The 26,889-nt window shown below is 44.2% G+C and overlaps 1 long non-coding RNA gene across 1 annotated transcript in view; it reads right to left on the bottom strand.

Moving 5' to 3' along the window:
* Positions 1 to 26,889, bottom strand: part of LOC128315586 (uncharacterized) — a 99,340-nt gene that overhangs the window by 750 nt on the left and 71,701 nt on the right. The window lies entirely within an intron of this gene.

The following is a 26,889-nucleotide window of genomic DNA, read 5'->3' as shown; positions in this document are numbered from 1 at the left end:
CACAATTGTAGGAACCTGGCTCCAAGGGAAGTAACCTGTCTGTTGGTCCGTCGGCCTCTGGGGAAGCGGGCCATAAATCGCAGTCTTAGGAGCTGGTGAAAGGCCAGAGCTATTTATAAAAAGTCTGGGCTTTTGAACTCTTTAAAGAGGCAATAGCCTTCTCTCAGGTAATTGGGGTTTGGTATCAAGGGCTCAAACGCTTTAGCAAACAAAGCCGTCAGCGCCCAGCTGGGAGAATGAGGGGAGAGTGTGTTTGCCGGGAAGCGCAGGAGCCCCCCACCAACTCTGCCCCACTGGGGACAGGCCTGCCCAGTCTCACTATTCTCTCTCGTATCCCTGACCTGGGCTGGTCACCAGGCATGCCCAGATGAATGCAGGCTGGAGGGCTGCCTGCTTTCTTCCAAGAGTATGAGGTAGCTGCGTGTTTCCTCAGGTTTGCATGCAGTGCTCTGTGACCTTGTACTTGCTGCTTTTCCCACCTTTAATACCTCCCCCCTAGTCCCTTTGTTTTTTTAAGTTTATTGATTTATTTTGAAAGAGAGAGAGACAGAGACAGAGAGAGAACATGAAGGTGAGTGTGGGAAGGGCAGACAGAGAGGGAAAGAGAAAATCCCAAGCAGGCTCCAAGCTTAGCACAGAGCCTGACACAGGGCTTGATTGGATGAACCGTGAGATCAAGACCTGAGCCGTTATCAAGAGTCAGATGCTTAACTGACTGAGCCACCCAGGCACCTCTACTCTAGCCCCTTCATAAATGTCTCCTCCTCCAAGAGCCCTTCCCTGACTACACTGGCTTCTTTCAGCACCTCAGTTGGTTTTAGTTTCTTTGAAGAACTTTCAATCATCTGAGAGCTGGGCTTCATCGTCATGTGTCCCCACCAGATCCTTAGCACCAGCACCCTGACTGGCATGCAAAAGATGCTCCCCAAATATCTGTTGCAAGAGTGAATAAATTAACATAAGAACTACATAGAGGGGGGCACCTGGGCGGCTCAGTCAGTTAAGCCTTTGTGAGTTCAAGCCCTGCATCAGTCTTGCTGCTGTCAGCACAGAGCCTGCTTCAGATCCTCTGTCCCCTCTCTTTCTCTTGCTCTCCCCCACTCATTACCTTCCTCTCTCTCTCTCTCTCTCTCTCCCCCTCTCAAAAATAAATAAACATTTGAAAATAAATAAATAAAATAAAAAGTGAAAAAGTTATCTTTAAAAAAAAAAAAGAACCACTATCTCTGTCTCTCTGTCCCTCCCCTGCTCACACTCAGTCTCTCTCTCTCTCTCTCTCTCATAAAAAATAAACATAAAAAATTTTTAATAAAAAAAGAACCACATAGAGGAAGGGACCATGAATCTGTTGGGGAGTGTAGATTAGACCAGAAAAAGGCTTCAGAGAGAAGGTGACAGCTGAGTGTGCCTGCAGGAGGAGCAGTCAGGTAGGGGCCGCACACAGTTTCAGAGGGCAGGAGCAATACAGTGTGGCCAGAGGACAGGGGGCAGGAGACAAGGCGACAAAGGATAAAGGCTCTGGAGGGGCACAGAATCTGTTGCCCAATCCTTTGGCATAAGCATTAGTTGTATTTCAGACACTGCAGATAGAGAAGCTCTAAAAACCGAGCAGATACCCCCAAAACCAAGAGCACACTGTATACAATGTATGTTAGCTAACTCGACAATAAATTATATTACAAACAAAAAAACAACGGGCAGAAGTTACTGTTTTGTAAGACACATTTACAAGGAAAAGAGAAACTTCCATTTGTAAGGCTGTCTCCTTCACTGTACAAGGAAAAGGGGATGACCAAATCCCTAGAAATTCTTATCAACGGAGCGGGCAAAGAATTAAATCTTCATTAACAACAATATGCTTGTTCACTGTGCTTTCCTGGTGGCCTCCACCAACATATATATATATTTTTTTGTCTTTAGCTGGAGAAAGTATTTAAGGTGATGGCCTCTTTTAAGAAGAGTTACTTGATTTTCCTGGGTCTCTCTCATGTACACAGGAGGGCTACATGTTATTAAACTTTTGTTTTTCTCCTGCTAATCTGTCTTTTTATTACAAAGGCGTCTCAGCCAAGAAACTAGAAGGGTAGAACGAAAATTATTTTTCCTCCCCCATAGTTTTAGTGTCCCCTATGGGACTTTCTGATACACCGTACTCATTTTGCGGCCTCCAGAAGGAATCCTAGAAAACTGGCAGAAGTCATGAAGGGTAAGAATTCTTAACAAAGCCAGCTCCCCTGGAGCTCACTCTGCAGTACCTGGTCAAGAGAAAGGTAACAATGTTTTGCCTCTTCCTTTCTACATTGACATCAGCAAGAGAAAATATTTGTATGAACTAGTTCCTTGGGGATAGCTAATCTCCTAAAAATCTGTTACAAGTACTCCTGTTTGCTACTGATCCTCTTCCTCCCAGAGATGGTCATTGTTTTCTTTTGCCTCTGTCTTCTGTGTTGTTTAGATAAAGAGCAGCACCATAGGTCTGATGAGGTTTTTCCTTTCGTCTTGTTCTATGTCTTCAGGTCTTTGCTTTGCAGCCAGTAAGAATATCCTCCCCAGTCTCTACCAGCCAGAGGATACATGTACCAGCACGTACCTGGCGGGCAGCCGAACAGCCTGTGGATCTGAGAAGCGGAATTCTCTTTGTCCAACTGTGACAGTTCTCAGGGGAGTTTGTCATAAGGGGTCCTTATCATCTCAACCTTCCTTGTCTTGTTATTGCTGGAAAAGTCCCATTCCAGTAGTGCCCATCCAGTGTCACAGATCAGTGGGTGTGGGACTGAAGGCATCTCACATTCGCATGGGAAACCAGAGACACTGTTTCAACTACACCATCCTTATTGCCCGTGACAACAAAGATCTGTGCCTTCTTAGGCTAACTCTGGGAGAACACTTTCTGGATCTTGTGGGGGTTGTATCTTTTACATTCCCTCTTGCATCCATGGGTAAACCATAAGAAGGCATTTAGTTTGAACTGCTATTGAGATTCATATAAGATCCTACTCATCAGTGACCAGATGATGGATCCTTTCTATTAAACAAACGTCTATACTTGAAAAAACTTAGAGAGCTCTCTCAGTCTAAATTTTTTTTAACGTTTTATTTATTTTTGAGACAGGGAGAGACAGAGCATGAACAGGGGAGGGTCAGAGAGAGAGGGAGACACAGAATCTGAAACAGGCTCCAGGCTCTGAGGTGTCAGCACAGAGCCCGACGCGGGGCTCGAGCTCATGGACCACGAGATCATGACCTGAGCCGAAGTCGGCCACTTAACCGACTGAGCCACCCAGGCGCCCCTAGAGAGCTCTCTCATTCTAAACAATTATCTTAATGGTGCCTATGGAAAATCAAATTGAAAAGAGGATACACACACACACACACACACACACACACACACACACACACGAACACAAAGGTGGCTAGCCATAAGGAATTATTTAACCAGATGAAATTAGAAAGTCCTTTTTGCCTTCACTTTGAGATGATCCTACCAAATTAACAGAACATTTAGAGCAGTAAACATTCACAATCCCACTCAGAGGAACCTCGATTGGCTGTAAAAGAGTATTCTTGCCACACATGATTTATACTGTGGTTATCAGACAAGCCAGACAGCTCCCTGGGGAAACTACCCCCTCACAAAGAAACAGATGACCAGAATTCTTCCCAGGACTTACTGTAAATTATCAGGAAATCGGTCACCTGGAAGTGGATATTCAGGGACTGATAGAAGCAATACAGGTTTTCCCTGATAGGTAAATTGGTCCAAGATTGAACTGTGCAGAAACAAGGCCTCCGTTAAATGCTTTAGACTTTTTAAAGGTGCACTGCATTAAACCCTAAATTTCTAGAATGTGGAAATCTCCCTGGTAAAAGAAGCAAAGTTTAGCTGGATGGGTGCATCCTCCTCTTGATGTTTGGGCTAAAAACCTGACTCTCTGAGGAATTAGAAACAACTGTCTTTGACTTGCAGGTCTACAAAACTGGAACTGTGGTTCTAGACACAATTCGAAGTCCACCTATCCTTATCAATCCCCAAAGCTCCCTTATTCATCCTAAAATGCTATTGATACTGAGATACTACAAAACAGAATTGCCCTATGCTTTAAAAAAAAAGGAAAAATTTAAGTAGTAATTACTTCATACCTCTGATAAAGAAAATACCCCCAAACTCCTTGGAAAACATTTGGATACTTTCTCTATGCCTTTGTGATGTAGATTTTTTCTTTTTAAAAACTGTTTCTTTATCTTGAGAAAGAGAGACAGAAAGAGAGACTGTGTGTGCACACGTGCACATGCATGCATGCACCGGGGAGGGGCAGAGAGAAAGGGAGAGAGAGAATCCCAAGCAGGCTCCACTCTGTCAGTGCAGAACCCAAATCAGGGCTTGATCTCAGGAACCACAAGATCATGACCTGAGCCGAAATCAAGAGTTGGATGCTTAACTGACTGAGGCACCCAGGCACCCCTTAAATAAGATTTAATATCAATAGTGTAGTTATGTAAAACTGGAATTTCACTTTCATTTGCTAAAAGGATAAAGTTTTCTTGGACTATAGGTCTGCTCCTGATAAGAGATCATAAAAGGCTTTTCTTTACCTTTTAAGTAATCTGCCTAAAAATCAAAGATTTTGTGTCTTGCCAAAATGATTTCCTGTGCTTCAATGCTATCTTAATCAGGTCTTTAATTAAGAAAACTGGGTCTTCTCAATATTAAAAAAGCTAACTTTTGCTTACAACCATATAACCTTCTGTATTTTCCCTTAAAATCTTGTCACTTTGGTTAAATGGATAATTACTGTTTCATAATCATCTGTAATTCTGTTTAGTCAGGTGTCCAAACCTTTTGATATTTTTGATAAACTTCCCCAAATCAAATTCTAAATGAAGTCTTCTTGACCTCTGACTAACTTTGGGATTTTTCAGAAGGTCCTTGGATCATCTCTAAAGATTTGTTCTCTTTGTTAAAAAGGGGGAGATGTCAAACTAATTATGCTTATTTAATATGTTAAACTGCAGAAGAAGCATTGTCAAATAAGAAAGTAATACTAAGGCTTCTTTATGTCACATCTGCATATGTATATAAGCATTCCAGAAATTGTATGACATTTCTGAAATTCCTGTAGGTCCTGGTATAATTCTATCAGTCATAATTCTAGTTATTATTTTGAATTAATCGGCACATTTCCTTGTCCCATGCATTATGATGAACTCTTCAGATCTTTATGCATGGACATTTTTTTTAATGTTTTTATTTATTTTTGACAGAGAGAGAGAGACAGAGCATGGGCGGGTGAGGGGCAGAGAGAGAGGGAAACACAGAATCTGAAGCAGGCTCCAGGCTCTGAGCTGTCAGCACAGAGCCTGACGCGGGGCTTGAACTCAGAGACTGCGATATCATAACCTGAGCCGAAGTCAGACGCTCAACCGACTGAGCCACCCAGCCGCCCCTAGGCATGGACATTTTTAAGTCTTGTCATTTACAATGATTGTTTTACTGTGATGCTTTTGCAAAAGTGTTCCGGTAGAAGTGCTTCATCTTCAAGGAGATTCATGGAAAGGGCTGTGGCAAGCACAGGCTTTAGATAACTTTTAAGATCATAAAAGTAAACTGGGTAAGAATTTCCAGAACTCATGGAAAAACTACATCCAAACAGAACAATAATTAAAAACATTAATAACTGAAAGAACTGATGAGGATGATAACTTTTATAACTTTTTTGTAGGAAATACTGCTGGTTCTTTAATGTTTTATTTTTCCAGATTTAAGGGAATTATTTTCTGTCTCTCTTTTTTAAAGTAGGCTTCACACCCAATGCGGAGCCCAAAGCAGTGCTTGAACTCATGACCCTGAGATCAAGACCTGAGCTGAGATCAAGTTGGATACTCAGCCAACTGAGCCACCTAGATGCCCCAGGACATTATCTTCTCTTAAGCTAATTATGACTTATAGCAATTTAGTAAATTAACAAGAATGAAACAATTTCTTTTCCTCCCTACCTGATCCCTCCAGAATTTGGAGACTCTTAGCATTCCTATTTTCATGGCAATATATTTATTTGCATAAGTTCAGTAACAATCAGTTCTCCTTATAACAGGACACAACTGGAAACACTGGTTATATTATCAAGGCTTTGACTGCAAAGTGAGATTTGAGAATGTGCATAGAATCAGATATGCCAGACAGCTTTAAGAAACGAAGGCTGACTTGATAAGACCCAATAAAGAAAAAGAGCCTGGAACCTTGCTTATAAGGATCCTAAGTAAATGGGAAAAGATATTTGCAAATGACATATCGGACAAAGGGCTAGTATCCAAATACATAAAGAACTCACCAAACTCCACACCCAAAAAACAAATAGTCCAGTGGAGAAATGGGCAGAAAACATGAACAGACACTTCTCTCAAGAAGACATCCAGATGGCCAACAGACACATGAAAAGATGCTCAATGTCGCTCCTCGTCAGGGGGATACAAATCAAAACCACATTCAGATATCACCTCACGCCAGTCAGAGTGGCCAAAATGAACAAATCAGGAGACTATAGATGCTGGCAAGGATGTGGAGAAACGGGAACCCTCTTGCACTGTTGGTGGGAATGCAAACTGGCGCAGCCGCTCCAGAAAATAGTGTGGAGGTTCCTCAAAAAATTCAAAATAGCTCTACCCTATGACCCAGCAATAGCACTGCTAGGAATTTACCCAGGGGATACAGGAGTGCTGATGCAGAGGGGCACTTGTACCCCAATGTTTATAGCAGCGCTTTCAACAATAGCCAAATTATGGAAAGAGCCTAAATGTCCATCAACTGATGAATGGATAAAGAAACTTGTGGTCTATATACACAATGGAATACTACATGGCAATGCGAAAGAATGAAATATGGCCTTTTGTAGCAACATGGATGGAACTGGAGAGTGTGACGCTAAGTGAAATAAGTCATACAGAGAAAAACAGATATCATATGTTTTCACTCTTATGTGGATCCTGAGAAACTTAACAGAAGACCATGGGGGGAGGGGAAGGGGAAAAAAAGTTACAGAGAGGGAAGAAGGCAAACCATAAGAGACTCTTAAAAACCGAGAATAAACTGAGGTTGATGGGGGGGTGAGAGGGAGGAGAAAGTGGGTAATGGGCATTGAGGAGGGCACCTGTTGGGATGAGCACTGGATGTGGTATGGAAACCAGTTTGACAACAAATTTCATATTAAAAAAAAAAAAAAAGGATCCTAAGTAGGTGAGTAAGGAAGGTCACTTCTGGGCAGATGCAGGAAACTCAGAATATTTTGGGGACCTTGAGAAGGGAAAAATTCACCCAAATCTATAGGTACTACAGGCAAAATCTGATAGTGAGTCCTTGACTTGGTTTCTTAGCATGAAGAGGCTTTTATTTTTATTTTAAGTTATTTATTTATTTTTGAGAGAGAGAGCGATAGAGAGAGGGGGAGGGGCGGAGAGAGAGGGAGATAGAGAATCCCAAGCAGGCTCCACCCTGTCAGCACAGAGCCCAACGCAGGACTTGAACTCACAAGTTTTGAGATCATGACCTGAGCCAAAACCAAGAGTTGGATGCAAACCAACTGAGCCACCCAGGCGCCCCAGCATGGAGAGGCTTTTATTTTTATTTTTATTTTTATTTTTTCAACGTTTATTTATTTTTGGGACAGAGAGAGACAGAGCATGAACGGGCGAGGGGCAGAGAGAGAGAGGGAGACACAGAATCGGAAACAGGCTCCAGGCTCTGAGCCATCAGCCCAGAGCCTGACGCGGGGCTCGAACTCATGGACCGCGAGGTTGTGACCTGGCTGAAGTCGGACGCTTAACCGACTGCACCACCCAGGCGCCCCTGGAGAGGCTTTTAAAAGCTTGATCTGAGAGTCCTTATGAAAAGTTCCAGCAAAGCAGATTTAAAGAAGCCTATATGGTCCAGCACTATGCTTGCTGCATTTATGTAAATAATCAGGCCAAGTTTATTGAGACTAGACTTATTCTGCAAAGAAATCAGTCTCAATTTGGCCATCTTTGGTAGAAGCGATGTTCATTTTAGAAAGCGAAGTTATGTTGCACTAGAAATCATAATACACACTTGTGGTTACATACTCCAGTCAATTGTCTTTGAAGTTTCCATTTTCTACCTGTAAACTGGACCAGATCCTGAACTGGAGTTCCCTCAAATATCTGACTACAAGTCTCCAAACTAACATTTTGAACTTTCTCTCACCTCTTTGACTGGAATCACTGAGTCCAAAAACCGCCATTTTCCCCAAAGCCCTGCAACCCGGAGGTAAAATGACTTGACATAAACCTCAGAGCAAATGCCACACCAGCACACTTTTAGACAATTTTCAGGTCTGCTGCTGCATGGGCCACTCAGAAAGTTTATCTGAACGCCCAGGGACCATCGCAGATGGTCAAACTGCCAAAGATGTTTTGAGCCTGACATCTAGAAATCTTGACTGACTGCCCTTAGGACTCAGACTGGTCCAATTTACTCCAACCATTAACACTTGTTTTTCTTTTGTATGCACAGAAATATATTATTAAACTCCTGATTTCTCACACAATATAGGCCTAACTTTGGCAGTCTAGTTGCATCATCACTTCCTGAAATGTGACACAACTGTTTGACTCAACTGACCTAATCTCAGGACGGAGTGACTGGTGCAGTGAGATAGGGAGCAGTCTATCAATTTAGCTTCTGGACAGTGAAACTTCTAGTTTAAAGTTTAAAAGAAAGGAGTGAGGGGGAGAATTTGTCACCCCAAAATATGCCCTTTGGCATAAGGATTAATCTAAGCTGCTTCTTTTTAAGAAACCACAAACACAGGAGATGCTCTGAAAACCTGGTAGAAGGTTCTACTTTTGTAACAAACATTTACACGGATATGGGAAATCCTCATTTGTAAGACTGTCTCCCTTGCTGTACCAGGAAGAGGGTGATGTCCAAATCTCTAGAAATTCTTAATGGTGGCATTAAGGCAATGATTTAAATCTTCATAACAACCATATGCTTATTTACTGTCCTTTTCTGGTAACCTTCCATAAGTGGCCTTCCCCCACCACCCCTAACACCTTTCTTTTGTCTTTAGCCAAAGATGGCATTTAAGGTGATGGTCTGGGCCATTTTGGAGAGTTACCAGATTTTCCTGGGTGTCTCTCATGCAGATAAAAGGGCTATATGTTACTAAACTTTTGTTCTTCTCTTGTTAATCCTCTTTTAAAAATTATTATTGGAGAAGTATCTCTGCCAAAAACCTCGAAGAGTAGAGGGAAAATTATTTTTCCTCCCCCACATCTCTGAAAGCTGAACTACAAATAACTGTGAATGTTACAAACGACATTTCACCAGGGAGGGAGGAAGGGATGAAGAGGTAGGGCACGGAGACTTTGAGGGCAGGGAGACCATTCTGTAACAGCGGATATAGGTCATTAGACATTTGTCAAAACCCACAAAATATACAACACGGAGAGAACCCTAATGTAAACTACAGACTTTAGCTGACGATAATGTATGAATATTGGCTCATCAATCGTAACAAACGTACTACACTAATGCTAAATGTTAATACGGGGCATGGGCTGGAAGAGAGATAATGTGGGAACGCTGTACTTTCTGCTCATTTTTTCTATAAACCTAAAACAGCTTGCTTGCTTATCTATCTATCTGTCTGTCTGTCTGTCTGTCTTTATTTTGAGAAAGAGAGGGAGAGGGAGCACAAGTGGGGGAGGAAAAGAGAGAGAGAGAGAGAGACAGAGACAGAGACAGAGACAGAGGGAGAGAGAAAAATCCCAAGCAGGCTCCACACTGTCAGCGCAGAGGCTGACACTGGGCTCAAATTAATAAACCATGAGACCATGATTTGAACCGAAATCAGGAGGTGGATGCGTAACCGACTGAGCCACCCAGGCGCCCCAACCTAAAACTGCTTCAAAAAATAAAGTATGTTAATTGAAAAAAAAAATACCAACAATGTGTTCACCAATAGGATTTTGGTTCAATAAACTTTGATAGAATCACCCACCACAGTACTATGCAGTCATAAAAATCACATACTAATATAGAATAATCATCAAGACAGAAGTAAGTGCTAGTCAGTGAGGATGGCATGACCCCACTTATGTAATTACTCAGGAGTTTACCTGACTATGTATAGCTAGACCATCTCTGGGATGATACCTGAGACAGTGGCATCACTCACCTCTGAAAAGGGATGCATGGAGATTTTCACTATATACCCTTTTGTGTTTTTTAGACTATACACCACACGTGAGTAACACTTATTCAAAGGAGGCACAGAGGGGCCTGTATGGCTCAGTCGGTTAAGTGTCTGACTCTGGATTTCGGGCTCAGGTCATGACCTCATGGTTCATGAGTTCAAGCCCCACATCAGGCTCCGCGATGGCAGCGTGGAGCCTGCTTGGGATTCTTTGTCTCCCTCTCTCTCTCTCTACCCCTCCCTTGCTCGTGCTCTCTCTGGGTCTCTCAAAATAGATAAACTTAAAAAAAAAAAGTCAAGGACTTAAAAAAAGAGAGACATAAAGCTTAAAGTTTATCTATAAATTAAAAACTTCCATCCTCTAGGTCTTAATTATGTAAGTACAGCAGAAAAGAAAGAAAAATCCAGTGCACATTCCCTGTCTTCCAGGAGTTGATGGTCCCGTGGCACCTCTATCTAATGCTTACTATGCTTGTGCTGATCAATTATTCTTAAGTATTTGTTCTTATTTTTCTTCTCAGCTAAAGTATAAACACCTTGAAAGTAAGGGTAGTGTATGTCATATGTATCGCTATTTCTCTGGTGCCAGATAAAGGATGTATTAGAAACTATGTTGATAAACTAATAGCTTAACTTCAACCTTTTCCATGAAGACTTGCCTTACTGCCCCATGGAAATATCTCCTAAATGTTAATGCCTGCCTGATATTCTTTTTTGATTCAATCAAGAAATGCCTAGTGTTATTATCAGGGCCAGGACCAGGGGGGAGGCTTTATCTTAACTAAAAACAGGATCAATTTTACTGATTTTTCGTTTTGCTTTAGGCTCCAATATGGTTTCGTATCACAGAGCTTTTTGGGGGGCACCTCTCGACTCAGCCTGCCTGCATCATACTCAAGGCAAATGCCTCATCCACCTTACCTTGGTCCTTGCCCTGAATTACACCCACTGTTCAGATGAGGTGACTGAAACATGGGGGAGGCTATGATTACAGAGCTGGTTAAGTGCTAGAAAAGAAATTAGAACTCATATAGTGTTCAACTACCGGGTTCAGTTCTCAGGGGTTTGAGTCTTGTGGTCAGGGTGCTTTTACCTTGGGTCTGCTTCTCTTGATCTTTGTTCTGCAGTATTCAGAGTATTTACCCTCTTTACTCCAATCTAGTCCTTCCTCACCTCCTAGGACCCTGCCACAAACCCATCTGTCCTTCCAAACCATCCCCCACCCAACGGCCTCCCTGGAACTCTTCCTGACTTCCTGAGTCTCCTGAACGGATGTGACTTCTCTGTCCTCTGTACCAAAGGCCCTCTGTGTATCTTCTCCGTGGCACGTACTCTGCCCTCTCCGGCAGGAGGTCATGTCTGGACTTGTCTTACTCATCTCCCTAGGTGGCCTTTACTATCATTTAACTCCCTGAGCTAGGACATGAGGAGGAAACAAGTTTCATCTACTCCTGTTTAAATGCTCTTAGCGCCTACCCTATGGCTTTCTTCATAATAAATTTTTAGGAAAAATATTTTTAAATTCCATGTTAATGACAGTTAGGAGTTCAGGCTCGTGTCTAGCTGACTGTGTTCAAATCCTGGCTCTGCCACTTATTACCTGTGTGACTTTGGGCCAACTACTCTCCTTGTCTGTTTCTTCCGCTGCAAAGCGGCAGCAATACTGAAAGAGGGCTTTGGCTGCCTCCATTTTCACCTCAAAACTTTCCAGTTGGGTTCTTTCCAGCTTGTCTCTTGGCTCAGACAGGAGACCCCGAGGGCAAAGCATCCCCTGATGGAAACCCTAACCATCTCCAGCACGGACTATCCTGGGGTAGCTAGCAAGACCCAGCCCAGTGACTGACCCCAAGACCGCGATCATTCAACCTTCACTGCCCACCTGCACACACCCACCGACCTTTGCCCCACATTTTCCCTATATAAACCTGGAAGTCTTGTCAGCACTCTGGAGGCAGTCTTTGAGACACTGGTCCGCTGTCTTCCTGGTGTCAGCCTCACTGAACTAAATTCCTGTCTTGTTTCACCACCACTCCTCTCCCTGCCTTTGGATTCTGTCAGTGGCAAGCGACTGAACCTGGTCTGTCCCGGATGCCCCGGAGCCACGTGCTCTGGCACCTCTGTGCCCTGGCCTCGATACTGGACAGCTTTAATGTAAGCCTCTAGGACACTTCTTAACAGGACTCTGTCACTAAATGTGAGCTAGAATTATTAAGTACTCACTGTAGGTAGCAATTGTTATTATGTCAATGAATGTGCTAGCCATTGATGGGATGAAATGGAGAGGCAGGAGACAGGTCCGAGATTAGCCAAGTAGGGCAGTGAGCTAGAGTGTGGCAAAGAGGACACAAAAAAAGAGGGAAGGATACAAGGTGCATGGTAGGGAGTAAATGGATGCAAAGGGGGCAAGAAGTCAGGGTGAGCTAAAGGTACTGTATGAGGTAGGGGTGTGTATGTGTGTGTGTGTGTGTGTGTGTGTGTGTGTGTAGGGTCCAGTGGTCCTGGCACCTGTTGATACCACTCTGCATTATGGAAACCTCAGGCCAGCTTCCCTCACAAAATGATGGTGGAGCTTAAAACACATGACATGGGGATACCATAACCCCATAGATAACCAAACAACAAAGAGAAAGGCACTGAGGGCATCTCCTTAGGGATGGGGAGTCAGATAATCCTCCTGTCCCTTCGGACAAAAGAGCCAGTGGGAACTTGGGCACATCCTCTGCTTCCAGCCCTGGAGGTGCTAGCTTCTCCACGGGTGAGGCTGGGGGCAGGGTTCCTTGGGCAAACCAACAGGACAGCTACGGGCTGCCCCTCCCCCGCAGGCAGGGGCATTTGCTCAAGCGTCCCGGAAGGAAGGTCCATTAGAAGGCCATAAAGAGGGCAAGCCTCCTGACCCAAGGGCCTCTGGTCATGTTGTGGCCGAAGGGCCAGGCTCTCGGCAAACAAAGGGACCTTCCTTGGCAGGAAGCAGACAGAGGCTTCATTCCCTCATTTTCTTCCCACCTCTCATTGGTCCAATGGCTCTTCTGCCTCACTGAGCTGTGAGCTCTTTGCTCTCCACAGAACACGGGAGGGGGAGTGGGGAATGACAGATGAAAAGAAATCACCATACTATAGAAGACTGGAAATAAAAGGAGTTATCTCCCTGGGGTGACAGGGTGACTTGAGGGGGGCCAAAAGGCCACCTCCATTTGGTGCCTGAAATTCCCACCCTTAACTACCTCCTGGGTCCCAGGTCCTGGGAGGTGTTGTTATCACCTATTAGCATCTTAAGTAAGTTTTAATGTTCTGGGAGGGGTCCTGGAGGCAGGCTGGGAACCTTGATGGGGCCCAGGGAAGGGACTCCAGACCACCTCTCCCTGGGTGGGTGTTGGGAGCGGGGGGGGGGGGGGGGGGGGGCGCTGAGAAAGGAAGAAGGTCTTAGACTGGAGGGGGCTTAGAGGAGTTGGGAAGACAAATGCTGCCTATTTCAGATTCCTGGGCACATCCTGTCTCCACCAGACTTCCTCAGGCCCCTTTGTGCCTGGGCTTCTTCGCCCACACCATCCAGGCTCAACTCCTCAAGACGGTACTGCTCCCCATAAAGCACCACCTCCTTTTCTTGGCACCACAGCCTCAGACTTCTGACTAACAGAACGGGGAGTTTCTTTTTAGCTCTGCAGAGCATGAGCCGGGATGTGACCGTGGGACCTAGTGCTTAGAAGGCAAGGCAGTTGTAAACCCCTCAGCTATGACTGCAGAAATGCTGACATCTTCATTCCCACCAAACTAGTTTTGTGTTTCCCAGGAGGCCCCAGACTGTCCCCCGCCACCCCCTGAGAAAATTCTCAATTCCAGGGCCGTTTCCAAAACAGCATGTGGGAAGGACAAGGCTGGTGGGTACTGCAGTGGTCAGTGCTACTCTCAGTCACTGAGGGAGTGGTTACTGAACGCTGGAGGGGTCCTGGCCATGTTGGGCCATACTGGCACTCTGACTGAGCTGCCAACTAGCTGTGTGACCCTGGGCAAGTTACTTAATCACGCTGGGCCCCTGTTTCCTCTGTTGTAAAATGGGACTGATAATAGCAACTATCTCATAAGATTTCTGAGAGGATGAAGTGCTTTCCACTTTTAGGATAGAGACCGAAATACCCATCCCGGCCTAGGAAGCCCAGCAGGCCCGGGGCTACCTGCCTGCCCATTGCTGCGGGCTGTTCTGTCCCTCCTGCTGGGACCTGCTGCTGTTCCATCTTATCTCGGGTCCTCAGCACTCTGAGCCACTGCACTCAGCTCCTAGCGAGCCAGCTTCCTAGAAAGTCTCTTTCCTTGAGCGACTCCTTCCGGTGCTAGCTTAAGCGCCCCTGCCCTGACCTCTGCCCCTACCCACATCAGGCTCCTGTTTTCCTCTCCTGTCACACTCTCTTCTTTCCCTCCCCAGCACCCAGTGCCATCCATCACGGTACCCCGGTTTGGGTGATCACATGTTTCAGCACAGCTCCCCTCAGGACACCATAAGCTCGTGAAAGACAGAGGCTCTTGTCCCACTCAGTGTGTAACCCCAGCACCTAGCAAATAGCTGGTGCCCAGACCAACCCTGGGTGAATGGAAACAATAAAATGGGAGGATGCAGATACAATAGCAGGCACAGTCCCAGGTCGTTCATGACATTTATCACTCTGGCTGCTGCTCTGTGGTTGCTGATCCAAGACCCTTCACAAGAGAAAGAGGAGACAGGCCACACCCCACAAACCCATTACAGAAGAGCCAGGAAAACAGGATTCACATCAAGAGAGAACAGTAAGGGACAGTACTGAATTTAATGTTTCATGATGGGGTGTAATTGCCTCAGAAACTCAGAGGAAAAGCAGCTAATGAGTGCACAAAAAAAAAAAAAAACCCTATCGGACCAAAAAAGAACCAAAGCTGAAGGAAAAGTGGCACTGAAATAGCAAAGGCAAGTAGGGTAGAAGTCCCGGCGGGAGGAAGATCGCCTTCCACCAGCCACCGTTTACCATCAGAGGAGCAGTTACCATCATCGTCATCGTCACGGAGCCAGTATTCACTTCAACATGCACAGCGGCCCAAGGGCCATCCCAAGCCTTTTGTAGAATTTAGTCTTCAGAACAACCCTAAGCAAGTTCTTCTATTATCTCCATCTTAGAGGTAAGGAAGTTAAAGCTCAGGGAATGTCGTGTAATTTGCCCCAGAACTCATAGCTAGTAAGTAGATATGAGACCCACACTCACATCACTTCCAGACTGAGTGGGGCCAACCATGCAGCAGCATTTACAGTGGGTGGGACAGCTAACGTAGAGCCATATGACAATAAACCCTGAGTGGGGAGGGCACACTGAGAGTCAGCTGAGGGATGGCACACGGGTCCACTCCAGTACAACAAAGGAAGTCATGTTTCAGAGTTGAAAACTTGAGCCCATGGGCAGCAGGGCCACAGTGGGCATGAAAAAGAAGGGATTGATAGATGCAGGGCAGATTTTTAAAAATTTATTTACTTTGAGAGAGAGTGAGCGAGCAAGCATGAGCGGGAAAGGAGCAGAGAGAGAGGAAGAGAGAGAATCCCAAGCAGTCTCGCGCTAGTAGCATAGAGCCTGATGCAGGGCTTGAACTCACAAACCGTGAGACCATGAACTGAGCCCAAACCAAGAGTTGGATGTTTGACTGACTCATGTAGGTGCCCAAATGCAGAAGAGATTTAAAAAAAAATTTTTTTTAATGTTTATTTATTTTTGAGAGAGACAGAGACAGAGTGGGAGCAGGGGAAGGGCAGAGAGAGAGGGAGACACAGAATCTGAAGCAGGCTCCAGGCTCCAAGCTGTCAGCACAGAGCCTGACACGGGGTTCGAACTCACAAACCACGAGTTTGTGACCTGAGCTGAAGTCGGAAGTTTAACTGCCTAAGCCACCCAGACCCGTCTGCAGGAGAGATTTTAAAGAAGGAACAGCCAGGCCCTAGAAGCTGACTAGCTGAAGTGTGGGGGGTGTCAAAGGGTACCATTTAAAGACAACTCTCAAGTTTTAAGCCAAGCACACTATGTGGCCACCCTCATCCTGTCAACAGTTCTTAAGGAGTTTCATTTGACATTCTGCCCCAGGGCTCAGGAACCACCTATTTCCCTCAACTCTCCAACATTTCAAGGCATTTCCCTGGGTCCAGTGGTGTGCTAGTGCTGGATCACGAAAGCTGACTGAGAACATCTCTTCCCGCCTCCATGGTTAGCAACAGCATGTTGGCTGCCTGAAATGAGCCACGGTGAGAGTTTTTACACTGTGGAAATCAGCAAATGCTACAAATCAGTGCTTTTATTTCCCTGGAGAGCTGGTTGTTCAACACTGACCAGCACACATCCGTCTCGATCCAACTTAAATTTCTTCCCTACACATTGGGAATATCTTCTTCCTTTCTGCTGGGAATGAAGAGTAAAGAGTAAGGACAAGTATACTCAAAAAAGGGTGCAAAGGGCTCTTTGTGAGCAAGGTCACCTCATGAACAGCTATTACTCTGAAGACCAGGTCTGTGCCAGAATCTGGACTAAGGAATGCCACCCCAAAGGTGCCGTCCATTAGGTCCTACCATCACAGTGCTCTTGCACGTAAGACATGAAGGCTCAGAGAGGTCAGATTACCTGCCATGGTCACATGAGTAAATGACAGAGCCGGGATTCAATCCCAGTATATCTGTTCCCACATCCCCTGTACTTGACATGAAGGCTACTTCTCTCTGGGAGACCTTCACGAACTTCTCTCCTGACCAGTTCTTCTTTGTCTAGCAGTACTGACCTCCACCTTGGCTAGTCAGTTGGTGGCAGGGGAGGGTCCTCACCTGTAAACACCAGAAACCAATTCTGATTGTTCTGGCAGAAAAGAGGTCTATTTAGCAGTTAGTAGGTAGCTCACAAAATTGCCAAGAAGGCAAAGAATCAAGCTTGGAAAACAAGCTGGAATCAAGGGAGACCAGGTACCCACTAGGTGAGGACATCAATGCCGTCATTACATCATTGAACAATGGCACCAGTCTTGCTGCTGTTGGAAGTGCACCTAGTTGCCACTGCAACTTTTCCTGCTGGTCTACATTGCCTATCCTGGATCCCAGGTCCTAGTGGGAGCATATGATTGGCTGAGCATCAAACACTCGGCCCCACCCTAACCTCGGTGAGGTGGACTGGTGGAGTGGGAGGTAGATCCTTCCACCAGGATTCTTATAGTGAGAGATTTCCAAGAATGGGAGACAGTTCATGTAATGGGTAGCCCAGGGAACTCTATCACAATCACACGCTGGTTTTCCCCAACTCCTTGGTTACCTATGCACAGTAATTTCTTTGTGCTTGGACATATGGAATATCATCCATCAATTTTCCTATCCTGTTCCCTATATTTCTTTCTTCACCATAAGTGAGGACATATTCATTACAAATGCTAGGAAAATCCAGCTCAAACAATGAAGAGAATTTACGGAATGAGGAAGCTAAAGAGTCATGGAGAATTTGCCTTCAGGTGAGGTTTGATCCAGCTTTTCCAGGATTACCGTGAAAAACTTCATTTCTTTATGTCTCTATGTTCTGTCTTTCACAGTGGCATCTTTATCTTCTTATGGTAACCACTTGGTCACTACAGTTTCAAATTATACCTCCGATTCTAGGAGAAGGAAGAGGGTATTTCTAGTGACTTATACACAGGTTGAGACTACCTCTCTGCTTTTGGCTTGAACTTTTGCTTCTTGACACATGCCCTTTTCCAAACAATAACCATGGTCATGGGATGGGATACACTAATGGACGTGGACCAGTCAGGACTAGCCCTTTGAGCTAGGTTTGGAGGTCAGTTCCACCCAAAGCTGAGCATGGGCAGGCATGACTGGACCAAAGGACTAAGGGAACTGATAGTGGAAGAGATGCTACAGACACAACCATAAAATGTCCACCATACTGGCACTGAATTCTACACTGTTCCCGTGACAGCTGTGGGACCCCATTTAACTTTGCAAGCACATCAGAAAGGAGTAAACCCTTGGTGACAATGACATTCCTTATTAATCTTTGCATCCCACTGTCTAACACAACTTCTGATATAGAAGCACATTATGTATCTCTCTAGTGAACAAGGAAGTTTTCAACAAGTGAGAAGATTTTTAAATGGAAGTATTCTATAAACCACTGAGCACTATGTCTAGGGAGGGGGCTTTAGATTTGCCCCAGCCGAGGACTGGTCCTGTTGCCACTGCCAGGCACAATTCCTCTGAGGTTTACATGGGACAGTGACAAATGTCAACGGCCAGTTGGATTCTATGAGGAGTCTGCTTCCCAAGAGTCTCTGTGTGCATGGTGCCCTCAGCGGCACTTCCAATCTAAAGGTGATGGCACCAGTCATCAAGGTGGGAGCGGGGGCTGGAGGTATCAACACCGGCTTTGCAGAATAATGCCCTTTTGTGACAATCGCTATTCATTGAGCATGACTCACTCTGCCTTTTTAGAACAGGCTTCCAGTCTCCTTTGGGTCTCTGGGACTTCACATCACAGGCTCCCAAACAAAATATTGTAACGGTAATTTAAAAAGAGAGAGAGAGAGAGACAAGAACGGGAGAAAAACTTAGGGACATGAACAGCTTCTCTTCTTTGCTCTGGTTCAAATGTATTAAAAACATAGATCTCCAAAGAGTCTCAAAGTCATCCAAATCAGACCCTCATTTGCACCTCAGAATGGTGCACATATTACCCTAAATACATCATTATCCTTTAAGCATCTTTACCTCAGGACTGATGAATGGCAGAGAACATGCAGCACAAAGCCTGCAGGGACATCTGGGCTACGTTTCCTAGAAAGGGTTTTATCTTGTAACCAACCCACTCCGTGTACCCATAATTTTTTTAATAGATACTATTTTTTAGAGCAATTTTAGGTTTACAGAAAAACTGAGCAGAAAGTACAGAAAATTTCCATATGCTTTATTTCCTCATGTCCCAGTAAGTAACATCTTGCATTAGTGAGGTACATTTGCTCAAACTGGTGCACCAATAGTTAGTATGTTATCACTAATTAAAATCCATGGCTTATATTAAGGTTCAGTCTTTGTCACACAGAGAATGTTGTACATTCCATGGGGTTTAGCAAATGTGTAATATCATGTATCCACCACTACGGTACCTTAGAGAAGAATTTCGTTGCCCTAAAAGTCCCCTGTGTTCCACCCATTTATCCCTGCCTCTCTCTACTTAAAACCCTGGCAACCACCAGCTGATTTTGTACTGTCTCTGTAGTTTTGCCTTTTCTAGAAAGTCCTATGGTTCGAATCATACTGTAGCCTTTTAGATTGGCTTCTTTCACTAAGCAGTATGCATTTAAGTTTCTTCCACGTCTCTTCATGGTTTGGTGGCTCATTTCTTCTTTAAAATTTATTTTTATTTTTTTCTTGATAGCTCATTTCCTGTTATCAGTGAATAGTATTCCATTGCCTGGACATACCATAGTTGGTTTACCCACTCACCTACTGAAGGACATCTTGGTTGCTTCCAAGTTCTGGCAATTACAGATAAAGCTGCCATAAACATTTATGTGCAGGTTTTTGTGTGGATATAGGTTTTCAATTCATTTGGATTAACACCAAGGGTATAAATGCTGGATCATGCGGTGAGAGTGTATTTAGCTTTGTTAGAAACTACCTGTGTTGCAAAGTGGTTTTACCCTTTGGCCCTCCCACCAGCAGTGAATGGGAGTATGTGTTGCTCTGCATCTTTGTCAGGATTTGATGCCGTCAGCGCCCTCAGGGACATCCAGGCTGTTTCCAAGAAAGATTTTTTTAAGTTTTTTTTTTAATTTATTTTTAAAAATTTTAATCCAAGTTAGTGAGCATATAGTACAACAATGATTTCAGGAGTAGATTCCTTAGTGCCCCTCACACATTTAGCCCATCCCCCCTCCCACAACCCCTCCGGTAACCCTCTGTTTGTTCTCCACATTTAAGAGTCTCTTGGGGCACCTGGGTGGCTCAGGCCGTTAAGCATCCGACTTTGGCCCAGGTCATGGTCTCACAGTTCGTGAGTTCAAGCCCCACATCAGGCTCTGTGCTGAGAGCTTGGAGCCTGGAGCCTGCTTCGGATTCTATGTCTCCCTCTCTCTCTGCCCCTCCCTAGCTCACGCTCCCTCTCTCTCTGTGTCAAAAATAAATAAACTTTAAAAAAAAATTTTAAAAAAAGTCTCTTATGTTTCGTCCTCCTCCCTGTTTTTATATTGTTTTTGCTTCCCTTCCCTTATGTTCATCTGTTTTGTATCTTTAAAGTCCTTGTGTGAGTGAAGTCATACGGTATTTATCTTTCTCTGACTAATTTCATTTAGCATAATACCCTCTAGTTCCATCCACGTAGTTGCAAATGGCAAGATTTCATTCTTTTTGATTGCCGAGTAATATTCCATTGTGTGTGTGTGTGTGTGTGTGTGTGTATACATATACATATATACATATATATATACATATATATACATATATGTGTGTGTGTATGTATATATATGTATATATATACACATACATACACCACATCTTCTTTATCCATTCATCCATCGATGGACATTTGGGCTCTTTCCCTACTTTGGCTATTGTTGATAGTGCTGCTATAAACGTTGGGATGCATGTGCCTCTTCAAAACAGCACACCTGTATCCGTTGGATAAATACCTAGTCGTGCAATTGCTGGGTTGTAGGGTAGTTCTATTTTTAATTTTTTGAGGAACCTCCATACTGTTTTCCAGAGTGCCTGCACCAGTTTGCACTCCCAGTAACTTTATGTATTTTTGAAAGAGAGAGAGATACAGAGAGAGAGAGAGAGAGCAGGGGAGGGGTAGAGAGGGAGAGAATCCAAAGCAGACTCCGCACTGTCAGTGCAGACTCCGAGGCAGGGCACAAACTTACAAACTTTGAGATCATGACCTGAGCTGAAATTAAGAGTCAGATGCTTAATTGACTGAGCCACCCAGGTGCCCCTCCAAGAAAGATTTTATCTTGCAACCAAACCACCTTATTCCCCCACCCTATTTAAAAAAAAAAAGATGATTGGTTTTAAGTCTCTAAATTTAGGGGTCATTCGTCATGCAGCATTAGATAGCTGAAACAAGAGCCAAATATAGACACTAAGCTATCAGCTATCAGCCAGCACCCTCCAGCCTCAATCGAGCTTTCAGACAGCTGCAAATCTGGCTGACATGTGACTGCAATTGCACAAGAGATCCCAAGAAGTCTGTACTGCCCAGCCAAGACCTTCCTAAATTCCTGACTTACAGAAACCATTTATTTCCCAGACCTCATCTTGAATACACAATGGAAATTCAGGATTCTTAGGTTCTTCTCAGTTAGTAGAATTGGAGAGGAAAAAAAAAAAAAAGGAACAAAACTGTAATCTAATCTTGGCTTAATTAGTTGCTTGCTGGCTATGTGTCAATAGACAAGGTCCACTTTTTAGAGACACAGATTCTCAAGTTATAAAATGGAACAGCCCCACCTGTCAGGGCTAAAATGAGAATAATTGTGGTAGTGCTTCGTAGAGCATCACTTATTGAGGAAACATCCAGAGTCATGTTGATGGAGAAGACCAGTAGTGAAAATTTCAAAATGATGTCTACCTGACTTTGGACCATCATGTAGGATTTGTTCTCCATCCAAATTGCACAGTCACCATCGAGATTGCTTGGGGGCTTGCCTTAAGCTGAGACTGTGTCCTCTCAGCACACCTGTAATGGCTTAATGAGAGGTCAGCCAAAAATTGAAAATTTGCAATGCAATCCATAATGTGCATAATCTACCTGACCATAAATACCCTCAACAAAACAGAATGTCTATATAATTCTTAAACATCCACAATGGGTCTATTTGAGGCCAGTAAAGACTAAAATAACCATACTGATTACATACTGTAACCATACTGATTACAATTTACTGGGTCCTTACTATGTGCTGGGCACGGTGCTAGATATTTCATATGCATTATTTCAATCCTTTACCAACCCCATGGGTAAATATTATTACTCCTTTTTAACTAATTAAAGAAAAAAAGTTTTGACTTCCAAGGAAAGATGAGGGATTGAATACACATAAATGTGCTTGCTCCCATCCAAAACTCCATTAAAAGAGTAAATTGATTTTTTTAAAAGCCAAACCAATGTCTGGCACATAGTATGGACTCATAAATATTGGTGGAATAAATGAATTAAGTGATGAATGAAAAAAGTTTTAAAACCTACAAGGTAAATAACATAGACATTGAGCTCACACCAACAAAACTTTAGAAGATGGAATGAATGTTAATGGACTTTGCAGACTTGAGAAAGCTGAATGCTAAATCAGCTGTGGAGAAAGCCAAGCAGATGCCAGATTATGGCTCAGACTTCCCCCACAAGGGCCTGGGATAGGGAACACTATCCATCTCCTAAAGTGGGAGTGGGGTGGAGATAAAAACAGGGGTGGTGTTGGTTTTAGGGAGGGGATCCCAGATCCCCTACTCCACTCCAGTCAGCCTGGTGACTCCTACTTCCCCAGCTGGGAGCAGAGCAGAAGACTGAGATTTCTTCTCAGGAGAGAGAACAGGAGGAGTCTGGATTAGAGAAAACCCTACAGCTGAGAGTGAGGATACCATGGAAAAACAGAGGGATGAAGCGACACTGACATATTGAATGCTCAGGTCCACCCCCCCCCACCCCCCCCCCCCACCCCCCCCCCCACCCCGTCCTCCTTCCTACTTTGGTTTCCAGAGAGGTAGCAGCCAGTCCTGCGCTCTCCAGGCAAGAGATGGAAACCCCTTCTCTGGAGAATTTGACTAGCCCAAGAAAAATGATACAAAATACTAAAATCAAGAGTCTCCCAATGAAGGAGCCAGCCAGATTAGTTTATAGTAAAGATCACAGCCAGGAAGTACCACAAACTCAGAGTTTGCAACAGGGACCTCATTCTTTAATATGAATAGACAAGGGTCACTAGACATTTGAGGAAAGGCAAATGAAAGGTAGAGAGCAACACAAATGTTCAAAAAAAGTTTTCTGGAGGAATTAGAGTGCATGAAGAAGAAATCTCTTTTACAAACTATCATTACTATTTTCTGTGTGTTAGGATATTCTTACATCCACGGAAAAAGAACAGTATGCTACAAAAAAAAGGAAGATCCTAACACTAAAAAACAAACAAACAAACAAAAACTCCTGGAAATTACACATACACAGCATAAATTTAAAATTCAACAGAAATATTGGAAGGTAAAACTGAAGAACACCCCTACGAAGTAGAGTAAAATGACAAAGGTGAAGAATAAGAGAAACAATAAGAAAAGTGGAGGGCGTATCCAGGAAGGCAATCTTCAGTTAACAGGGGTTCCAGAAAGAAAGAACAGAGGAAATGAAGGAGAACAAATCATGAAAGAAATTAATCAGGGTTCACACAGAGATGTAAAACAACTACCAGTGATACAGGACAAGGGATTTGTTACAGGGCTGAGAGCTTACACAGTTGTGGAGCTGGCAGAATTGTCTATGCAGACTGTTGTCTTTGCAACTCTATTGAGCCTAAAGTTTCTAAAGACTGGCAGTTGGGAAGGAAAGCTGGATGTGGAGAAGATCAAAGACAATGTGGAACACAAGAAAGCAAACTGGTACCCATGTCTTTCTCTTACTTCCCACCTGAATGCCATGTGTGACCTCCAGCAGAATCTGGCACCTTTTCACCACCAGAGAGCTACACGCACGTGGCCAAAGAAGCTGGAGAAGCTGAAGGAGCAGATACGGTGGGAGCTAATGGAGCTGAGAGTCCAGATGCTGCCCCAAAACAACCAGGTAAGCCAGAACATTCTCAGTGCCTGGCAATGGACACCAACCTCGAGAGCATATAGATACGGCTGCTGCTTCATTTCCACCTTCCAGATCTGGAACAAAATGTCCTTTGTGGCCAAACACTAGACTGACACCATAAAAGAAGGGAATTCTCGGAGACATAGTTCTAGCTTAGCTAAGATGACATAGTACAAAGCAAAAGTATGAGCAGGGGAGCGGCAGAGGGAAAGGGAGAAAGAGAATATATATATATTTTATTTATTTTTGAGAGAGAGAGAGAGAGCACGAGCATGGGAGGGGCAAAGAGGGAGGGAGACACAGAATCCGAAGCAGGCTCCAGGCTCTGAGCTGTCAGCACAGAGCCCAACGTGGGGCTTGAACTCACGAACCACAAGATCATGACATGAGCCAAAGAAGGACATTTAACTGAGCCCCAGGTGCCCCAGGAGAGAGACTATTACGCAGTCTCCTCGCCAAGCGCGGAGCCCAACGCAGGGCTCACTTGATCTCATGACCATGAGATTATGACTTGACCTGAAATCAATAGTAGAACATCTAATGGACTGAACCTCTCAGGTGCCCCATAAGATTGTTTTTATTAAAAGAGTTTGCAGAGTGCCCTGAATAATGGATGAAAATAGTCTCACATCAAGGCACACTGCTGTGAAATTTCAGAAAACTGCAGACAAAGAAAAAATAAGTTTCCAGAGACCAAAAATATTTCAGCAAAGAATCATTATGACATGATGTCATTCAACCGCAATTTGCAAAGTTAGAAAAAAACAAAGCCATGTGTTCAAAATTCTGATAACAAATGATTTCCAACCCAGAATTCTTCACCCAAAGTGTCACTTAAAGGTAAGGGTAGAATAAGGCACCTTCAGACACACAAGGTCTGAGGAAGCTGCCGAATGATGTGATCTACCAGTAGGTGTGAGATTCTGGTAAAGGTGGGTCCGACAGCAGAGGGAGGCGACAGGAACCCTGGATGACAATACAGAAGACCCGAGACAATAACTGTGCTTGAGGCCCAGAAAAAAACAAAGCCAGGCAGGCCCAACGGTCAGGCATTTCTCTGAGCTGACAAAATGTCTTGTGTATTTTAATGTATTGAGAGGAGGAAATTCACATTAGGGATTCTCTGAGTTGAATTTATGATACTCATATTAAATACTGAGCAAAGAAATCTGGACAAGTGTTAACACCAGGGAAAACAATAGCAACTACAGGGGAAAGGAAAAATATATGCAGATACTACATGGCTCAGCTGTGAACAGCATTCCAGAGCACTTATAGTATTAGAGCACATGCTAAACACTGATCTAATAAACATCAGATAGAACTATCCTGGGAGAGAGGAAGGGTCAGGGGGTGTGGACACAAGGAGAAGGGATGAAGGTGCCAAAGGAGCAATCCTCATGTTCTAATCTAGAAACCTAAGCTAACCCTTTGACCTTCTCATTTTAGTCCATGTGAAATACTGCCTAATGGAAAGATACACACAGTGTATATTACTATATATATGGTCCTGTTTCATGGTAGAAGCCAAAGATAATGCCTGAAACACAGAAATCACAAAAGTAGCAAGCTAATTATGTTATTTAGATAGGCAGAGATAATTACCGGAAGAAATAACTTAACGAACTTCAAAGTAGTTGCCTCTGGGGAGGAGAAAATGGGGTGAGGGGAGAGCTGGCATTTTTAAATAACTTTTGTAGAAGTACTTGACTCTAAACCATGTTTGGCTAAAAAACTAATTCAAAAAACTAACCAAAACATAAAGGTAAAGCCACAGCTGTGGTCTCAACAGTTGTAACTTCTGCCCCCCCCCCTCAAATTCATATGCTGAAATCCTAATGCCCAAGGTGGTGGTATTAGGAGATGGGGCCTTTGGAGGTGATGAGGTCATGAGGGTAGAGCCCTCATGAATGGGAATGAACAATGCCCTTAAAAAAGGGGGCCCAGAGACAGCTTCCTTTTGTCATGTGAGGACACTCAAGAAGGTATCAGTCTGTAATCTCAAAGCGGGCCTGCACCAGACCCTCACCATGCTAGCACCTTGATCTCAGACTTCCAGCCTCTAGAACTGTGAGAAATAAATACCTGCTGTTTATAAGCCACCCCATCTGTGACATTCTGTTACAGCACCCTGAACAGACTAAGACAGCCAGCAACTCAAGGGAAGAGAGAGGGGGTAGAAAGGGTGGCAGGGAAGAGGGGAGGAGGCAAGAAAAAGTGAAGGAAGAGAGAAAGAAAATCAAGTTTTAAAATAGTTAACTTGTGAGACACCTGGAGGGCTCAGTTGGTGGAGCACGCAACTCTTGATCTTGGGGTTGTGGGTTCAACCCCCACAATGGATGGAGAGATTACTTAAAAATAAAAACTTAAAAAAAAATTAAAATAGCGAACTTGCCAGCCCCAAGTGCACAGCTCTGGCAAATGACGAGCTGAGTTCTGAGCCCAGGTTCATCTGACTCCACAACACTGGTTATAACTCACTACACACCACCACAATAGCCTCTCAGATCTTCATCTCGTCTGTAGTAGACCCAGCATCTGGTGGGGGATGTTGTACTTGGGGCAGAGAAGTCAACAGCACAGTTAGTGAAAGGTTGTAGAGACAAAGGGAAAGAGGTAGCCGGGTAAACAAACAGGTCATCAGACAAATAGGAGAGCCACCCGGACAACCTGGGCACCAGAGGAGTTGAGAGGGACAGCTCTCATGTGCAGGGAAAGAGGAGCCCACGGGGGACAGTTGAGGCTCTCTGTACAGATGCTAGGGTGTGGACAGGAAGGGGGTAGGGTGGGCTGAGGAGGGAAAGGGCACCCTCTGGACAGGAATCTGAACACAGCCCAGGACAAAACCCATTCAACAGGGCAGCTGC

Source organism: Acinonyx jubatus, chromosome A1 (genome assembly GCF_027475565.1).
Source record: "Acinonyx jubatus isolate Ajub_Pintada_27869175 chromosome A1, VMU_Ajub_asm_v1.0, whole genome shotgun sequence".
Lineage (NCBI taxonomy): Eukaryota > Metazoa > Chordata > Mammalia > Carnivora > Felidae > Acinonyx > Acinonyx jubatus.
Note: the sequence above shows the minus strand (reverse complement) of the source record. Positions and strands in the feature narration are given on the sequence as shown.